Source organism: Lissotriton helveticus, chromosome 1_1, assembly GCF_964261635.1.
Source record: "Lissotriton helveticus chromosome 1_1, aLisHel1.1, whole genome shotgun sequence".
NCBI classification, from domain to species: domain Eukaryota; kingdom Metazoa; phylum Chordata; class Amphibia; order Caudata; family Salamandridae; genus Lissotriton; species Lissotriton helveticus.
The window spans coordinates 1,689,656,762-1,689,671,241 of NC_136057.1; the positions used below are offsets into that span (position 1 = coordinate 1,689,656,762).

Below are 14,480 nucleotides of genomic sequence, written 5' to 3' on the forward strand. Positions count from 1 at the left end.
AAATAAAAAGCTAACCTACCTGTAGGATTAGTTTTGTGGCTGGATGATTTTTGTAGATTAACATGCTGTGCAGGATTCTGCTATCAAGTGGTTGAGGCTAGAATTCTATGTAGTCCCTTTGTTTTTTCCTCTCCTTTCTTTAGTGGGAGTCACAGAGCACCATTTGGAGGTATATCCTTCCCTTTTTAAATGTCAGACTTACAAATAGGAAGCCTCTGTGCAAGGCTGCCATTTTCTGATTCTTTTTTCCCCGCTTGACAAATTAAATATTATTATGACTTATTCTTTCCGCAATCTTCAAGTCTCTCAATTCCTTCATCCTAAAAAAATTCTGGAGGGTCACATATGATTTCGGAAAACTAGTCAAACTTCAAAAGTACTACTACTACTACGTTTTTTTTCTGGATCCATATGCCGAGTATTGATTTGGTAGTGGTATCCTTCTCCCTTGGGGAGGTTGGGTTTTAATGATTTTGTGCTATCAAACAGTTTTTAATGCCTTCTGTCCCACCTGTGCTTCGTTATTCACTTGAATGTCCACACAGTAGTGTTTGGTGAAGGTATGTATAAATGCCCTTGTGCTGCCATACATATGCCGTTAAGACATGTAAAAAGGAAAGTGTCTCCCCCTTTGTTCTCACGGAGTGAACTCTCAGTTTCTCCTCTAGTGCTACTCGTTTTATTTTTTTATATTTTTAGTATATCTGGAGTGACTGTAAGATCCATCATACAAATGTCTCTTTGGACACTTGTATTTGCTGGTGCACAGAAAATAAAGAATGGGCCCCCATTTCTGATCTTTTTTTGTTTCCTGCAGGTAGTACATGATTGCACTCTATACACCTAAAGTGTACAATTCGCCTGCGTGTCTTTGGCTGCTGGAAGAAACTTGGCAGTGGAATAGCCTTACTAATATTGAAGACCTTAGCAAGGAACTGTGGGTTTGTCCTCATTATCACGCATTCCCACTGAATCTATAAGTAGGGTTGCTGTGTTGTGAATGCTTGCAGATCGCTGACCCTGAATAGCGATACAATGGCTACCACAAAGACTATTATTAGTTTTAAGTGTTTGAGTTCTTCCTTATGCATTGGATCAAAAGTTTCCTTCATTAGTTGTGTGAGCACCATGTTTAGGTTCCACGGGGGCAAGGGTCTTCCTTCTATGATGGTGCTATTCTTTTTGCCTCCTCTAGGAATCTCGATGGTTGGCATAGTGAAGAAATGTCTCAATATATATCCCTAGTACATTCCACTATGGCTGCCAGGTTAACATTGAGTGATGTGTCAATGAGGTTATCATCTAGAACAGTGATACTCAAAGTACGGTCCGGGGGCCGCATGCGGCCCTCCCGACCTTTATATGCGGCCCCCTGGGCGGCAGCACTGCGATACTGTTAACTCGACTCAGCACTAACATTAAAAAAATGTAAATATACAGCAAGCAGTTATTTAAAGGTTAATTGCAGTCAGGGAAAGGAAGTTACTTGGCGCTTAACTTTACGAACACCGTCATTTTTAAAGACGGCAAATGAGTAAAAATAGGATAGTCTTTTCAAAATTCAAAAAGTGTGTTTCATTGACCTATAGAACCATTTCACCTTAGTAAATTAAATTATAGCAGTGCATTCATAAGTTTTTTTTTGTTGTTTTTTTTAAATGATGGTTTTCAAACATGAATTTTAAAACTTTCATTCTTTCCACCCCTAGCACCCCCTCCCGACAACAATGCCATTAGTGAATACATCCAAGCAAAGGAGCTAGTTTTTACCCCAACATGCATCCTGAAGTCATGTATTGCGAGGTCCTCTGATATGCGATAATGAAGAAAAAGTGCGGAAATTGAAATAAAACAATTTCCCTGGGTCACACAATTTGGTCAAGTGGAGAAGCAGGGATTCATCTCCGGTTTTCTGGTTTCTCATTGCGCAATTGAGTTCAGCCACTAGACACAAATGTTTCACTTCCCCTACAACCATTTTACACCCCCGACTCCCACTGGAATCAGTGCGGCCCTCAGTCACACCAAACACCAGGGAAAATGTTTGCGAGTATCCATGATCGAGAAGGTAAGTGAGGGACATAACGAGTGTAATATCTTGTATTCTACCATCCATGACCTCTTCCCTGCCACACCAGTGAATAGATCTGTTTCTATTTGCAGTATAGCATGTGTGTGTGCTTGGTATTCTGTCTTCCCTGAGAACCTCCACGCTTATTTGTGGGAGACCCATGAGTGAAATTCAAATCATCAGATTGACACTGGATGACTCCAGGTGGCATACCCATTTATTCTGGATGGTCGGTGGTCTAGTGAGGGAGGAAGCTTTATTATTGCCCCCTGCGAGATCTCCACTTGGTCTAAGAACCAGGTCTGTCTTGCTCACTGTGGTGCTTTTAAGACCAGCATCATGGACATTTGTATGCCCTTGTTTATCACCAACACTGCCAGAGGCAGTGGAGTGCCGTAGCAGAGTGGCCTGACACAGAGTGGTGTAGTGTCAGTGTATTTGCGTAGAGTAGAGCTGCTTCAAATGTAGTAGGCATGGTGTGATAGCGGACTATCATTACAGCGAACACATTTTCAATTTTTAATAACCATATAATTTGCTTTGTAAAGCGCTTGAATCACCCCCGAAGGGGTATCTCTATGTTACTGAAGAATAGACACAGGCAGGAGGTATTAGTTGCAGAAAAGCTCAGTTTTAAGTTGTTTTCTAAAATGAAGATAACCCGGGCACTTCCAAAGGTGAGAGGGTAAGTGATTCCAATAATGGGGATCCAGATAGGAAAAAGTTTTGTCCCCAGAATGAGATTTCCTAAAACAGGGAGTAGTAAGGAGGAATTTCTCCCCAGATCATAGAGATCTGCTCGGCTAGTACGGGATAAGTTTTTCTGTTAAATAACTGGGTCCTCTGCCAATCAGTGCTCTATGTACAATACAGCAGATCTTGAACTTGATTCTCTTGCATAGGGAGCCAGTGTAGTAAGCGCAGGAGGGTGAGAGAAGCCATTCTGGCTGGCATACTCTGGACTAGTCTGGCCATTGTGTTCTGGAGCACCTGGAGTTTATTCAATAGAGATTCACTTGTCGCAGCCAAGAATGTGTTACAATAGTCCATAGTGTGTGCACACACCTACAGTTTTATTGATAAAACTAATCAGAGTGCAACCGAAAATGTGTGGAAATCATCATTACCTAGTGTATTGATTTGATCGTATTAAAATATTTGTTTTCCCACACTTCAGAATTACAAAAAATGTTCTATATTTGTGGTTTCCCAATTCTGATATATTCTGAAATAATTGTACAGTTAATGTACACTTTGTTGTGTGCTAGTAAAAATTAGCATCCTACAGCCTTTTTACATTCCCATACCCAGCAAGAGTGTTACACATCCATCCTCTTACTTGCAGTGGAGAAAGAATAGTAAATGCCAAGCTCCCTGGAAGACCGAGCCTAACATTTGACGTCTGTCTTTGAATGCACAGCAACAGTGACAAGATAAAAACAAAATGTAAAGGCCTGTTTATTGCTCATTCACTTCTGAACTTCCGCATGGCTATTTTGTGGGGGTGTTTCAGCACCCCCCATTCACCTACTTCCAGGGTCTATGGCATAGTCAGGAAACAGAGGAAGAGTATTTATGCACTGACCAAAATAAACAAGCCTGCAGACAGGCATTTGGTAGTGGCAGAGATAAGTACAAGCAGACAAACAAAGATGAGAGGCAAGAAACCTTTTCAAAGGAATACAGCAATGTATTGCTGTGAACTAACATACAGGAGATAACTAAAAACCACATGCACTTCCCTGGAGTTCCTCACGCAAAAAGAAAAAGAAAAGATCACACAAAGAAAGCTCATGTGGAAGAATACAAGGAGCCAGTCAGACAGGAGGTAAACAGACTATGCTCCACAGTAAGGTCAAAGACATGCTGGACAGCCTAAAACAAATAAAGGCAACAAACAGAAAGCAAACAAATTTGAGCAAACCACAAAGCCAATGATAAGCGCGAGGAATGGATTCCCAGGCAATCTTTCAGAATGTCCCGAAGAAGTCTTTTGCAACCAGACAGTTGTGCGGTCTTGTAGACTTTGCCCTAAAACAAAACACATCATCTGCTACCACTAGACCCAAAGGCCCAAGAATGGTGAAGATGACCTCGTTAGTGCTTTCCACAGATTCCGCAGACTCATAACCATGCACAGTATTGATTCCTAGCTGCAACAGCGTCTTATCTGTGGCAAAGTTCAGTACAGGTCTCTTAAATTGAATTCTCATTCTTGGATATAGGTAGGAGACACTTCTTCCATGACCTCGTTGTAAACTGAGCACAGTGAACACAAAACATGACAGCCTTGCAAAGCTCTGCAGTAGAGAACTGCTTTCAATAAGGGATGCACTGAACCCCAATTGTAATGGTAACACAGGGTAAGCCAACAAGGACACCAAATAGAAACATTAAAAGGCAAAGAAAAACATGCATCTTCTAGGTTAAAAACAGGAAAGCATTAGAGCAGCCAACCCCTCCATTATGCCTTATTAACGGAAGACAAACGGGAGCTGGATGTTTTGATTGTGACGCACAAATGAGAAGCTGGAGTTAAAGTTATAACCATATAATTTGGGGGGGAATTCTCAACAATCTGACTGTGGAAGGTGGTCCAGCTTTTAAACTGATGATGATGCGTTTAGTGGCAGCAATATTAGTCCCACTAAAAGGTTGCATCTTCTTCCCCCAAAATAAAATGTTCACAGGCTTGAAGCACAGCTCTAAAGGTGGAGTAGGTTTGTTATTCTAAAAAAGGGAAATTAAATCATTCATATACATAAATAGTTAAAGATTTGTAAACTGACAAAATGTTGTATCTGCTCTCAAAGGTAGTATTGTGGCAACAGCTTCCCTGCAACTGCTTTTATCATCCTCACTCATCATCTTTATGCATTTGGTCTACAACCACCTAGTATACAGTTTAGGGTTATTAACTCCACAGATTGAATTGTAGACTACTGTACCTGGTTTGACTTTTCTATGTGAAGCCACATTATACAGAAAGCATATTACGTTAGAAGACATGGCTCCACTGATTTCCTCAATCCATAACACTGAATCCCTCCAGCTCCATAATAAGGATTGTCAGACAGAAGTGGTTGTTTCATTATTTTTTTATTTTTTTATTGAACATATAAAACACAGGTGGGTTGTGATTTGATTTTTGAGTGTCAGGCAACTATTAAAAGATTGGATTATGATCTTACCACAAGACATGCATAATAACAATGTCTGTGATTGAACTATAGCCTTTCTGCCCAATAATGTGAGTATGGGACCGGGATGGAGTATAATTATGCATTTCTAGGCTAAGACTTAACGCTTTTGTAATGTCAAGGACATCCTTTGTCATTTTATATTAAGGCACATGAATCCACCTACTGGTATTCTTGTGCAGGATACCCTTAAGTATCTATGCTTCTTGTGGATAGAAATCCAAAATACGATAGCTCTGAGCAAAAAAACATGCCTGAAGTACTTTAACATATCAATACTATCACAGCAGTTAGAAAAGTCCATTTTTGTGGTCAGTGACTTACCAGTTTTACTAAGCAGGTGGCCAGACTTCCACTGCTAATAGCGACAATGAGAATCAATAAGTGAACAACATCATACTTATTTGCAATTTGGGCACAACTGATTTCAACGTCACAACGCAACAGGACCCCGCACCAAACTGGTTAAAATAATGGGACATGGCTAGGGAAACATGCCCAAAAGAATGCATCTGTTGGAAGGATCCTCCTGATCAGTTAATTATTCTACTCAGCACCGTAACATTAAGCTATCCATATTTCCAATTCAGAATATTTTTGGATAGATGACACAAGATGTGAAAAACACTTATGCCCATCTATAGTCAAACTGTTTGCAAATGTCGCACGTGTGGCTGAACTAAACAAAACACCCAATTGGAGCGTTCTACAACATTTTCCAGACAGGGAGCAAGTCAGCCAAACAGTGAAGGTGTAAAGCAGAATGAACCACTTACCTTCTGGAGGCAGCAGCGAGGCTGCTCCAAACGCAGATTCTTGCACCCGTCTCGTTCAAGAGCACGGAGATCTGGAGAAGGGAACAATTAAAAACAGAATTTGTACTGAAACGAACTGAAGAGGAAGATGAAAACTGTCAGTCTCTAAATTGTAGATTTGACATTCAAAACAGAGAGGTCCTGGATTTGGAGAATGATTAGGAGATACAAAGTAACTACATTACAGAGGACAAAATCGTTTACAAGATATCACTGATTGACACCAGTGCCCGATGATTTATTCAAGACTCGTTTAAGCTTTTTGCTCACACTCTGATGGCATCATCAGGGATAAGCATCTATTATTTCGAGTACAAGACTTCACTTCGAGTAGATTACTTGTTTGTGAGTTTTGTACAATCCCAGCTTGAACCAATTCTGAGAGCTTCGAAATATTAACAGCATATAGAAATATCATAGAATTCAAAAAGCATAGAATCGCAGCAGGGTATCCCATTGTCCCCATTTTATAAAGATTTTACGTAGATACATAGGTAAGCTTCGAAACAAGAGCTCTTTGATGCCTCAGAAAAAGGAGCTGAACCCTACAACAGAGACTCCTAAAGAACGTGTGGCTGTATTTGAAGCCAAGGGCTCAGTATTGGGAGGTCACAGAATGGCGACTCTGAAGGGATGCAGCATGTGTTCTGCATTGGCCGGAATCTCTCTACTTCCCTACATCACTATCAACAGAACCCATCACCTCAACTAACTAGAGCAGATAATCTCCCATCGCTCGCACTGGCAATAAAGCAAGGAAAAAATGGCACTGGCTTATCCAATCTCGGCAAATCTTGAAATTGCGGATTCATGAGGCAACACTGATGCCTATGCTGCTTGTCTTAGATCCGTGCATCTCCAGCAGGACTACAAGGGAGAGCGGCCACCACTAGGGATTGTATCCAGGCAGTCTCCTGTCCCAGATTTGAAGTTCAGCGAGAACGATAACTCGGCGTGCTGACCATAAATCAGAGAAGCCCTGCAAGGCATGGCCTGCTTACTTCTTCGGATAACAGTAATTAATCCGCTGAAATAATCGCAGGGCTCGCACTGCTGAATTTAAATTCAGTGTTTTTAACTCGCTGTTGGAACTCAAGGATGCAGTCACATCGCTAGAAGCACGCCCAACTGGCCATTTGCACTGGAGCCATACTTTGCAACTCACACCCTGGAGAGTACAAGTAAACAGCAAAGGCGCTCAAGGAAAACCTGGATCTGGGTTTCATCTTAATACAATAAACAAATAAACATGTTCAAAGGAGATCAAGATACATCTAACTGGATGGATTGGGCTGTTTACAGTACCAGCATGGCACTGAAACGGACAATTCAAAGTGAGGTAGAACACTACAAAACAGCCCATGTAAACCACTCCGTTAAACATCGATTCGAACCAGAGTGCACTGGGGCGGAGAGGTATCCCAGATTAACTGTTCAATCTTTCGGTTTCTGCCCCACAGGCAGTGTTCATAAAAACGCAGCAAAGTTGATTGGAGGAATGCTTGCAATGTGTCTAACCACTGGCAATCACGGGGGTCCCACTTCAACTAAGCATTATTTAGCTCACCAAACCACCTCTGTCTGGAGCCAGCCATATGCAAAACGGCCTTGACCCTGTTTCTCGTGGAAACGGTCCAGCCCAAACTGCCAGCCAGTTCCTCCCTGAAATGAAAAACAAGCAACCAAAGGACGACACTCGGGTACAGCTTAGTTCTAGATGCATAGGGAGCATGGGACCCATGTCTAGGCATACCCTTGCCACTTAGGGCACCACATCCAACACAAAAGGTGTTGAGATGAATGCTGGCAATTTGCTAACCACAGTCAATTGCTCGAGTAACATTCCAACCCATTGTTTTGGCTCACCATGCCACCTCAGTTTGGACCCAGCTGTATGCAAGTAAGTCTTGACACTGCTCCAATGTGTGAACAGCCCAGCCCATAATCCCAGGCCGGGTCCTCAAAGAACAGGAACACATAAGCATATCTTTAAAAAATGGCTGCTTTTCAGTTGTTTCTTAACAAGGTGCTGGTTTGTCAGAAAACAAGGATGTTCTAGAGTTGTCAGGGGACTGAAGAGATCTAAAACTGCATGCCATCTTACAGATCGCCCGATCACGTGTGGGCAATGGATGTGGAATGAGTCTAGTCTTTATAGATGGACTGGGCTCCTGTATCAGTCTAGCTAACTGCTCAGAAAGGGCTTTGTCTCGGATTTCTAGAGGAGGAGACCATGGCACAGGTCTTTGAAACACATTGTTTGCAAACAGCCAGGACAAGGACTATAGTTTGACTTACATAGACAAGGTCAAGGCTCAATCGCATAGAGTGTTTTGGGTGGCCTACAAAGAACGCAACAATAATGAAGCTAAACCATAATCAGGCGCTAATGGAATTATGAGAGTCTGCAGTTGCTGATTTTCCACATGATTATAGATTTAAAGCACTAACACGATCTGCTGCATATTTTACAGATTTTAATTTTTAAAAGCAGTCTCTTGCTCAGATGATGTCACACGTGAGGCTGCAGTGACAGACGATTGCAAAGGTTAATTGGTCAACTTTCGGTTACCGATTGCTATATTCGGGTGTTAAACTGGTACAAACAATAAATGAGTTGTAGATGTATTTTAATCATATTATTGCTGCCAAAGAAGGCCTCCCCCAATAGCTTCCCTGTATTGCACTTTAGTCAGTGAGTCGTGTTAATTCCATCAGTGCTTGATGTATGTCAGAATATCGATTACAGTATTGTGTTGCAAAAGTATCATAGTCAAAAGATCAATGGTCAAGATAATATGAACTTATGTATGTACAGGGAAGTCCAGTTTTACTTCCCTAACTCCACGTACTTTTAATATATGTATACCTCATCGAAGTACATATATGTGGAATTAAGTAGAGTAAACTTGTACGTTACCATATTTACATTTATTTGTCAATATTTTGGTTGACAATTCTTTTGTAGCAAAATATTAGGTACTCCATATTCTGGGACTATATCCCATCAATATATCCATCTGACAATAAGCAGAAGTGAAACCGGATGTGACCTAGAGACTTAAAGCAAACCTGAAACGTACAACTTAAAAAGTGAAACTGCAGAGGCACAGAGATATAAATAATCTTAGTAGAGGCCTGCACAGTTATACAAATAGAGCAATATGGAAGTTAAGAAACCAACTTGTCAAAGCACCCACATTCTAGGTAAGGTGAAGTCTCCAGACGAACGCAAGAGGGATAGAAGCACAGGTTTTAACAATGTGGCACAAACATTTTATGATAAGCTGTGATCAATACTAATAGGGCAAGTCAGAAAGCACATGCAGTTAAAAGAACAATCCACTGACAGACTCGTGCCAGACCATTTTTCTAAACTTATGACCATGTGTACCATACACTGCAAATCACAACCAATCTTTCTGCGCGACAGTGGATGGCATTACCAAGAAGTCAAAAATATGGCAAAATAGAAACAAGCAATGCCACAGAGGTTTCTTGAAGGGACGGCAGGATAACTGAGCCTTCATTGCGAGTGATTACACTTGCCGTCACATATGCTACTTTCTCCTGGTGTGTACTACTACTCTTTCAACCAATCAACAGAGGTGTGTCCACACAGGAGCCAAAGGAAAGGTGGTGCAAAATATTTACTTCACCTAGCCCGCTAAAATATCTTGAGATTGCTCTGCTAAAGGTGCAGCATTCATCTAGGTTTGATCAGATCCTATCAGCTTCTATCGTATGTAGGACAGAGCTAGCGCTGCAGCCTCCAGGCTGAGACTGTAGCGGCGTGTTGAGAATTGATTTATTTGCTCATAACCATGAGCTACTTATTCAGTGATGACCACCAGTAAAGGGAAAAACTCCAACCACAAGGAAGCAGTATCTTTGCTCAACCAGACTCATCTTTTCTTAGCTATTATAAGAAGTACCTGGAAAGCTTGGGGTGCAACATTTTAGTGCAACCTCCTAACAGCCAGCTGCCCCGGACAACCTGTAGCCAAGACACCACCTAATAGGAACAATGAAGGGGAACAAGAAACACAACAATATCTTTTGAGGATCTAAACGTTTCCCAACACTGCATGCACATTTTAATTTTCTTTTAAAACAAGTCCTTTTACTTCAAACCCTAGTGTCAATTAGTTTGCAAACTCTCTTTTTAGGTGTCTGTGTTCTCTATATTTGCCATTGTCGCACTTGTTTGTCTCGTCAGGAATCGGGGGCATCTTTCTTGTTGCAAAGTGCACCATCAATATCCCATATTATTCGATTAACAAAATCTTTCATTGCTTGTATCTGCTTGGACCCTAAAGCCTGGTTTGACTCGTGGAGCTACCCCTGAAACCATTGGAGTGGAGAAGTGTGGCTCAATGGTTAGAGCGGCAGACCCTGATGCAGAGGTCTAGCCCGGGACCAGGCGGGTCTTGGGCTTAAAATTCCACGGACCTGATAATTCTCGCCTCGTGCCTATTCCAATCATGGAGTCCCACTCTGCAACTCTGGGCAATAGCTTGCTTAATCTCCACAACGGCCGAAACAATGCTAAGGATGCCTGGCCTCCACCTTGGGGGTGCCCAGGAGTGGACACCTCACAGGGAAAGCCAGGATGGGTTCCAAAGCGGTATTTGTACAAGCGCCTTGAGACCCTTGCGGATGAGTAGTGCGCTATACAAGTATCAATTAACATTTTACATTTACATTTAATCTCCAATGGCCACATATCCAGAAGACTAGAGCCACCAGCAGAAGATCTGGATAAGGTTTAAGGTTTATTTATTGTACAGTTAATAAAAACTCACAATTTTGAAACGTACAAATTTAAAAGGTCAATATTTTCTTTAAAACAAGTAAGGTGCAATAGCTCAAGTGTTAAAAAGTGTAAAAGTCTCAGCTTAGGTTGCATAAGAATCAGTGGGGTTTTCGTGGCCTTGATGCTTTCAAATTCGAAGACCATGATAGCCAGGGGTGTTTGCTCTGTTATTGTTTATCTTTTGCTTGAGAAGACCCTCTGGATTTTTCATTCAGTCTTGTGGCCACTATATCAAAGAATTTTGTTGTTCTGCAGTTTAGCTGAGTTTCATCGGGATTAAAGCAGAGCAACACGGCCTGCCTGCAGCTCGTTATGCCCTTCTGGTTCCATAAAGCCCAAAACAAGGAACGCCTTATGTCCCGGAGGTTTGTGCAGATACAGATAATGTGTATGAGGTCCTCTTTCGCAGAAAGACAGAGGCGGAATTGATTTGCGGGATTCTCCCTTGTCCATGGAGCGAGGTGCGGAGCTATAGGAATTCTGCCCATGCGCATATTGAGGAACTTATTTTTTGTCTTCTGTGTGAGGCCCGTCGTTAGGTACTCTTGTGGTTTTAGAGCGCTGTAACCATTCAACACGACCCATCCGTGAGCTCTCTTAGCTAGGGTGGCTTTGTCCTCAATTGATGAGACCATCTTGGTGACTTTTGACACCACTTTTTTGAAGGTGCCATGGTCAGTTGCCGACTCCCATAAGTCTGCAAGTCCTAAGACCTTCAGTGATTCCATTAAGTAGGTCCTTGCAGGTGAGTTGTCTCTGATGGTTAGTTCGGTCCAGAGGTGGGCGTTTAAGGATCCGTGGTCGGCATCTCTGATTTTCCGCCAGCTTTTTAGATATGCGCCTCTTCTCTCCACCGCTTGTTTCTGGAGGCCGAATTCGAGGCGAATTTGTGCGGGTGATGAGTTGGTGGGGAGATGAAATATTGCCCTGTATGCTCGACTGATGGTTTTATCTAGTGTTGTTGCATCTTTGCCTCTCATGGATTCGCTGCCATAGGTAAGCATGGGCTGTAGGCAAGCTCTTAATACCTGTAGGAGAGGGCCCAGTGACCGATCAGGAAGTGCTTTCTGCAGAGGCTTTATCGATAGGTAGAATGTCGTGTAGAGCCACCAGCAGAAGATCTGGATAAGGAAATCTCCACCACAGAAATGCAAAGAACTAGCTCAGAAAACATAAGATTTTTGGATTTCCCATCTTTGTGTAAAGGGAGAGCGTATTCTGCACCAGATCAAATCCTGACTGTGTGCGAACATTTCGCAACTAAACGATTCTAAAACAGAGGTCTTCAGTCGAGATGCAAAAAAGTAGGTCTACAAATACTAGTCTTAACCTTCTGGTGCCTTTTGGTGTGTAATATACAAAGGCTGATAAAGTAAAGAAAAGGCAGGTTGTTTTTGGATTTCGGGGCAAAACTGCTCTTTTACACAGGGGCAGTTGTCAGTTACTGCTTTTTTCCAGCCAGGTACTCCAAGATCCACCTTGCACCTTCTACCATGAGCCTATCAGACTTTGGTGATCAATAGAACTAAAACTGAAGTTTAGACTACTGAAGTGCCTTATATAACAGCCTATTAAAAATACATCTTAAGACTCCTGCGAGTTCAAAATTTGGCAGTTCGAGCAATCATTGGGCTAAGGAGACAAGATAATGTCTCTACCACAAAGATGTTCCACTGGATTAATGTGTATTTACTCAATGTACGGTAGTAGTTATAAACGCCTGTATCAAGAGGTCTGTACCTGAATACTATATCTACCGGATTTCAATCTACAATCCTCCTCTGAAACTCCCTCCTAAACAGGCTCATGAATCTCTCACACCACCAAGCACTACCACAATCTGGAAACAAGTAGACGCTTATCTGACAGGCATGCAATAGTTCATCCTCCCATCTCGCCAACCACCACAACCTCCTAGAAATAGAAACCAGACAATCCCACAAACTTTCAGTCTCTAGCAGATTACATCAAGGTTCGGTTCCCACCTTACTCGCCATCATCTTCAGCATTCAGCCTCGACATGGAACCCCCTGGCTTCATATAGCCTTCAAGATTAAGAATAGACTTTCCCTCAAAATCTCATCAATAACAGTCAGCAACTCTAAACCTGCCTCATTCTGATCCAGAATGAGATGTCAAGTACAAACCTAAATTTCAAAAATCCAAAAATCTAATTCCTCTTGTTAACCAACAACTCCAAACATCACAGATTAAGGCCCACTTTTCATGTGTATCAGGTTTCACCCAGACTGATATACTAAGAAAAATCACCTAGATCCAAACTCGACACAGATTTCACAATCAAAGGCCAAGTCAGTATGAAAATAAAAATAACATGGTAGTAGCTCAGCCGCCACAGGAATCTGAAACCCTTTTTTCTTGAAGCCGATTTCTAGACCAACAGTGGAAGCCCTGGGCCATTCCCATTAATACAGTGGGTAGGATCTGCATAACAAAGCAAAATAAATACAAGGCTTTGTCCATCTTTACACCCAGGATATAGAATAACATCTCCACCAAAATCATAATTGCTTCTCCCCTGAAAATCTCATAGAAATCAAAGAAATTCAAGAATTTTCAAATAACATGAACAACTCCGACACACCCTGACCACTACAACCGCCCCCGCAACAAACATACTGAGCTACTGGTTACTTACTAGTTGTTACCTCATTGTAAATATGAATCACACCTTGTGGTCTCCTGCCCATGGTGGGCATTTCATTGCTTCAAAGCTAGGTAGATGCTAGGTAAAGCGCACTACATACTTATGGGTGGCTAATCCTTTCCTGCCCGGGGCCATAATATGCACTGCACCACAAGTCCGCTATGGGCTTTTGCACCACATCTTGAACCCCAGGGGATCTTTGGGAGGGCACAGGGTATCAGGAATCCACAGAAGCATCAACCTATAAGTTGGTGAGCCAAACAATGCACCTGCTTGAATGGTCCATGCCTACTCTTAAAAATAAAAGACTGGATTGACTTTCAGTGAAAAGGAGGTGATGCAATTTCAAACCGTGACTCCATGTTTCACTGATGCACTCTGTGGCACAAGCTAGAATTGTGAGTACTGTCGCGGTCTGTGCGGGACGCACACAGTCAAGGATGCGTTACAGTTGAAACCGGTACTGTGCACCTGATTTTATCATTCGGTGCCAGTCTCCTCCATTTGGAACACCCTTCCTATGAAATGTTAAATGCTCTGCCTCTATGCTGGAATTTAGAAAGAAGGTCAAGACTGTCCCATTTGGCTAGGATGCTTTTAGACCAACGCCAAGAGACCCTTCAGAACCTAGCGGCTCTTTAGCAATACAGAGAGTCATTCAAAACGCAGCACCATCTACCTTATAGTGTGTAGGTTGGAGTACACATCTGAGAGTCTCACCTACTAGCAGACTACTGCTCATCGCTTGAGAAACGTCAAAACATAGGCCGCCTTCATGAACCCGAAGAGCAGCGAGTACACACAGTCTCAAGCAGTCCCGGGCATGCGAGGATGCTCCTTCCCGTGGTGCATTTATTGTCCTTAATGGGCGCACAAAAATAAGTGGGGCCTGGGGCATTCCGGGCATGCA

The 14,480-nt window shown here is 42.3% G+C and overlaps 1 protein-coding gene across 4 annotated transcripts in view; it reads right to left on the bottom strand.

The window, feature by feature from the left end:
- R3HDM2 (R3H domain containing 2) overlaps positions 1-14,480 on the bottom strand; it is a 906,692-nt gene that overhangs the window by 746,576 nt on the left and 145,636 nt on the right. For all 4 annotated transcript variants that reach the window (XM_078688982.1, XM_078688980.1, XM_078688983.1 and 1 more), the window contains exon 2: positions 6,048-6,118. The gene's annotated coding sequence lies outside the window, so the exon portion shown is untranslated. The remainder of the gene's footprint in view (positions 1-6,047; positions 6,119-14,480) is intronic.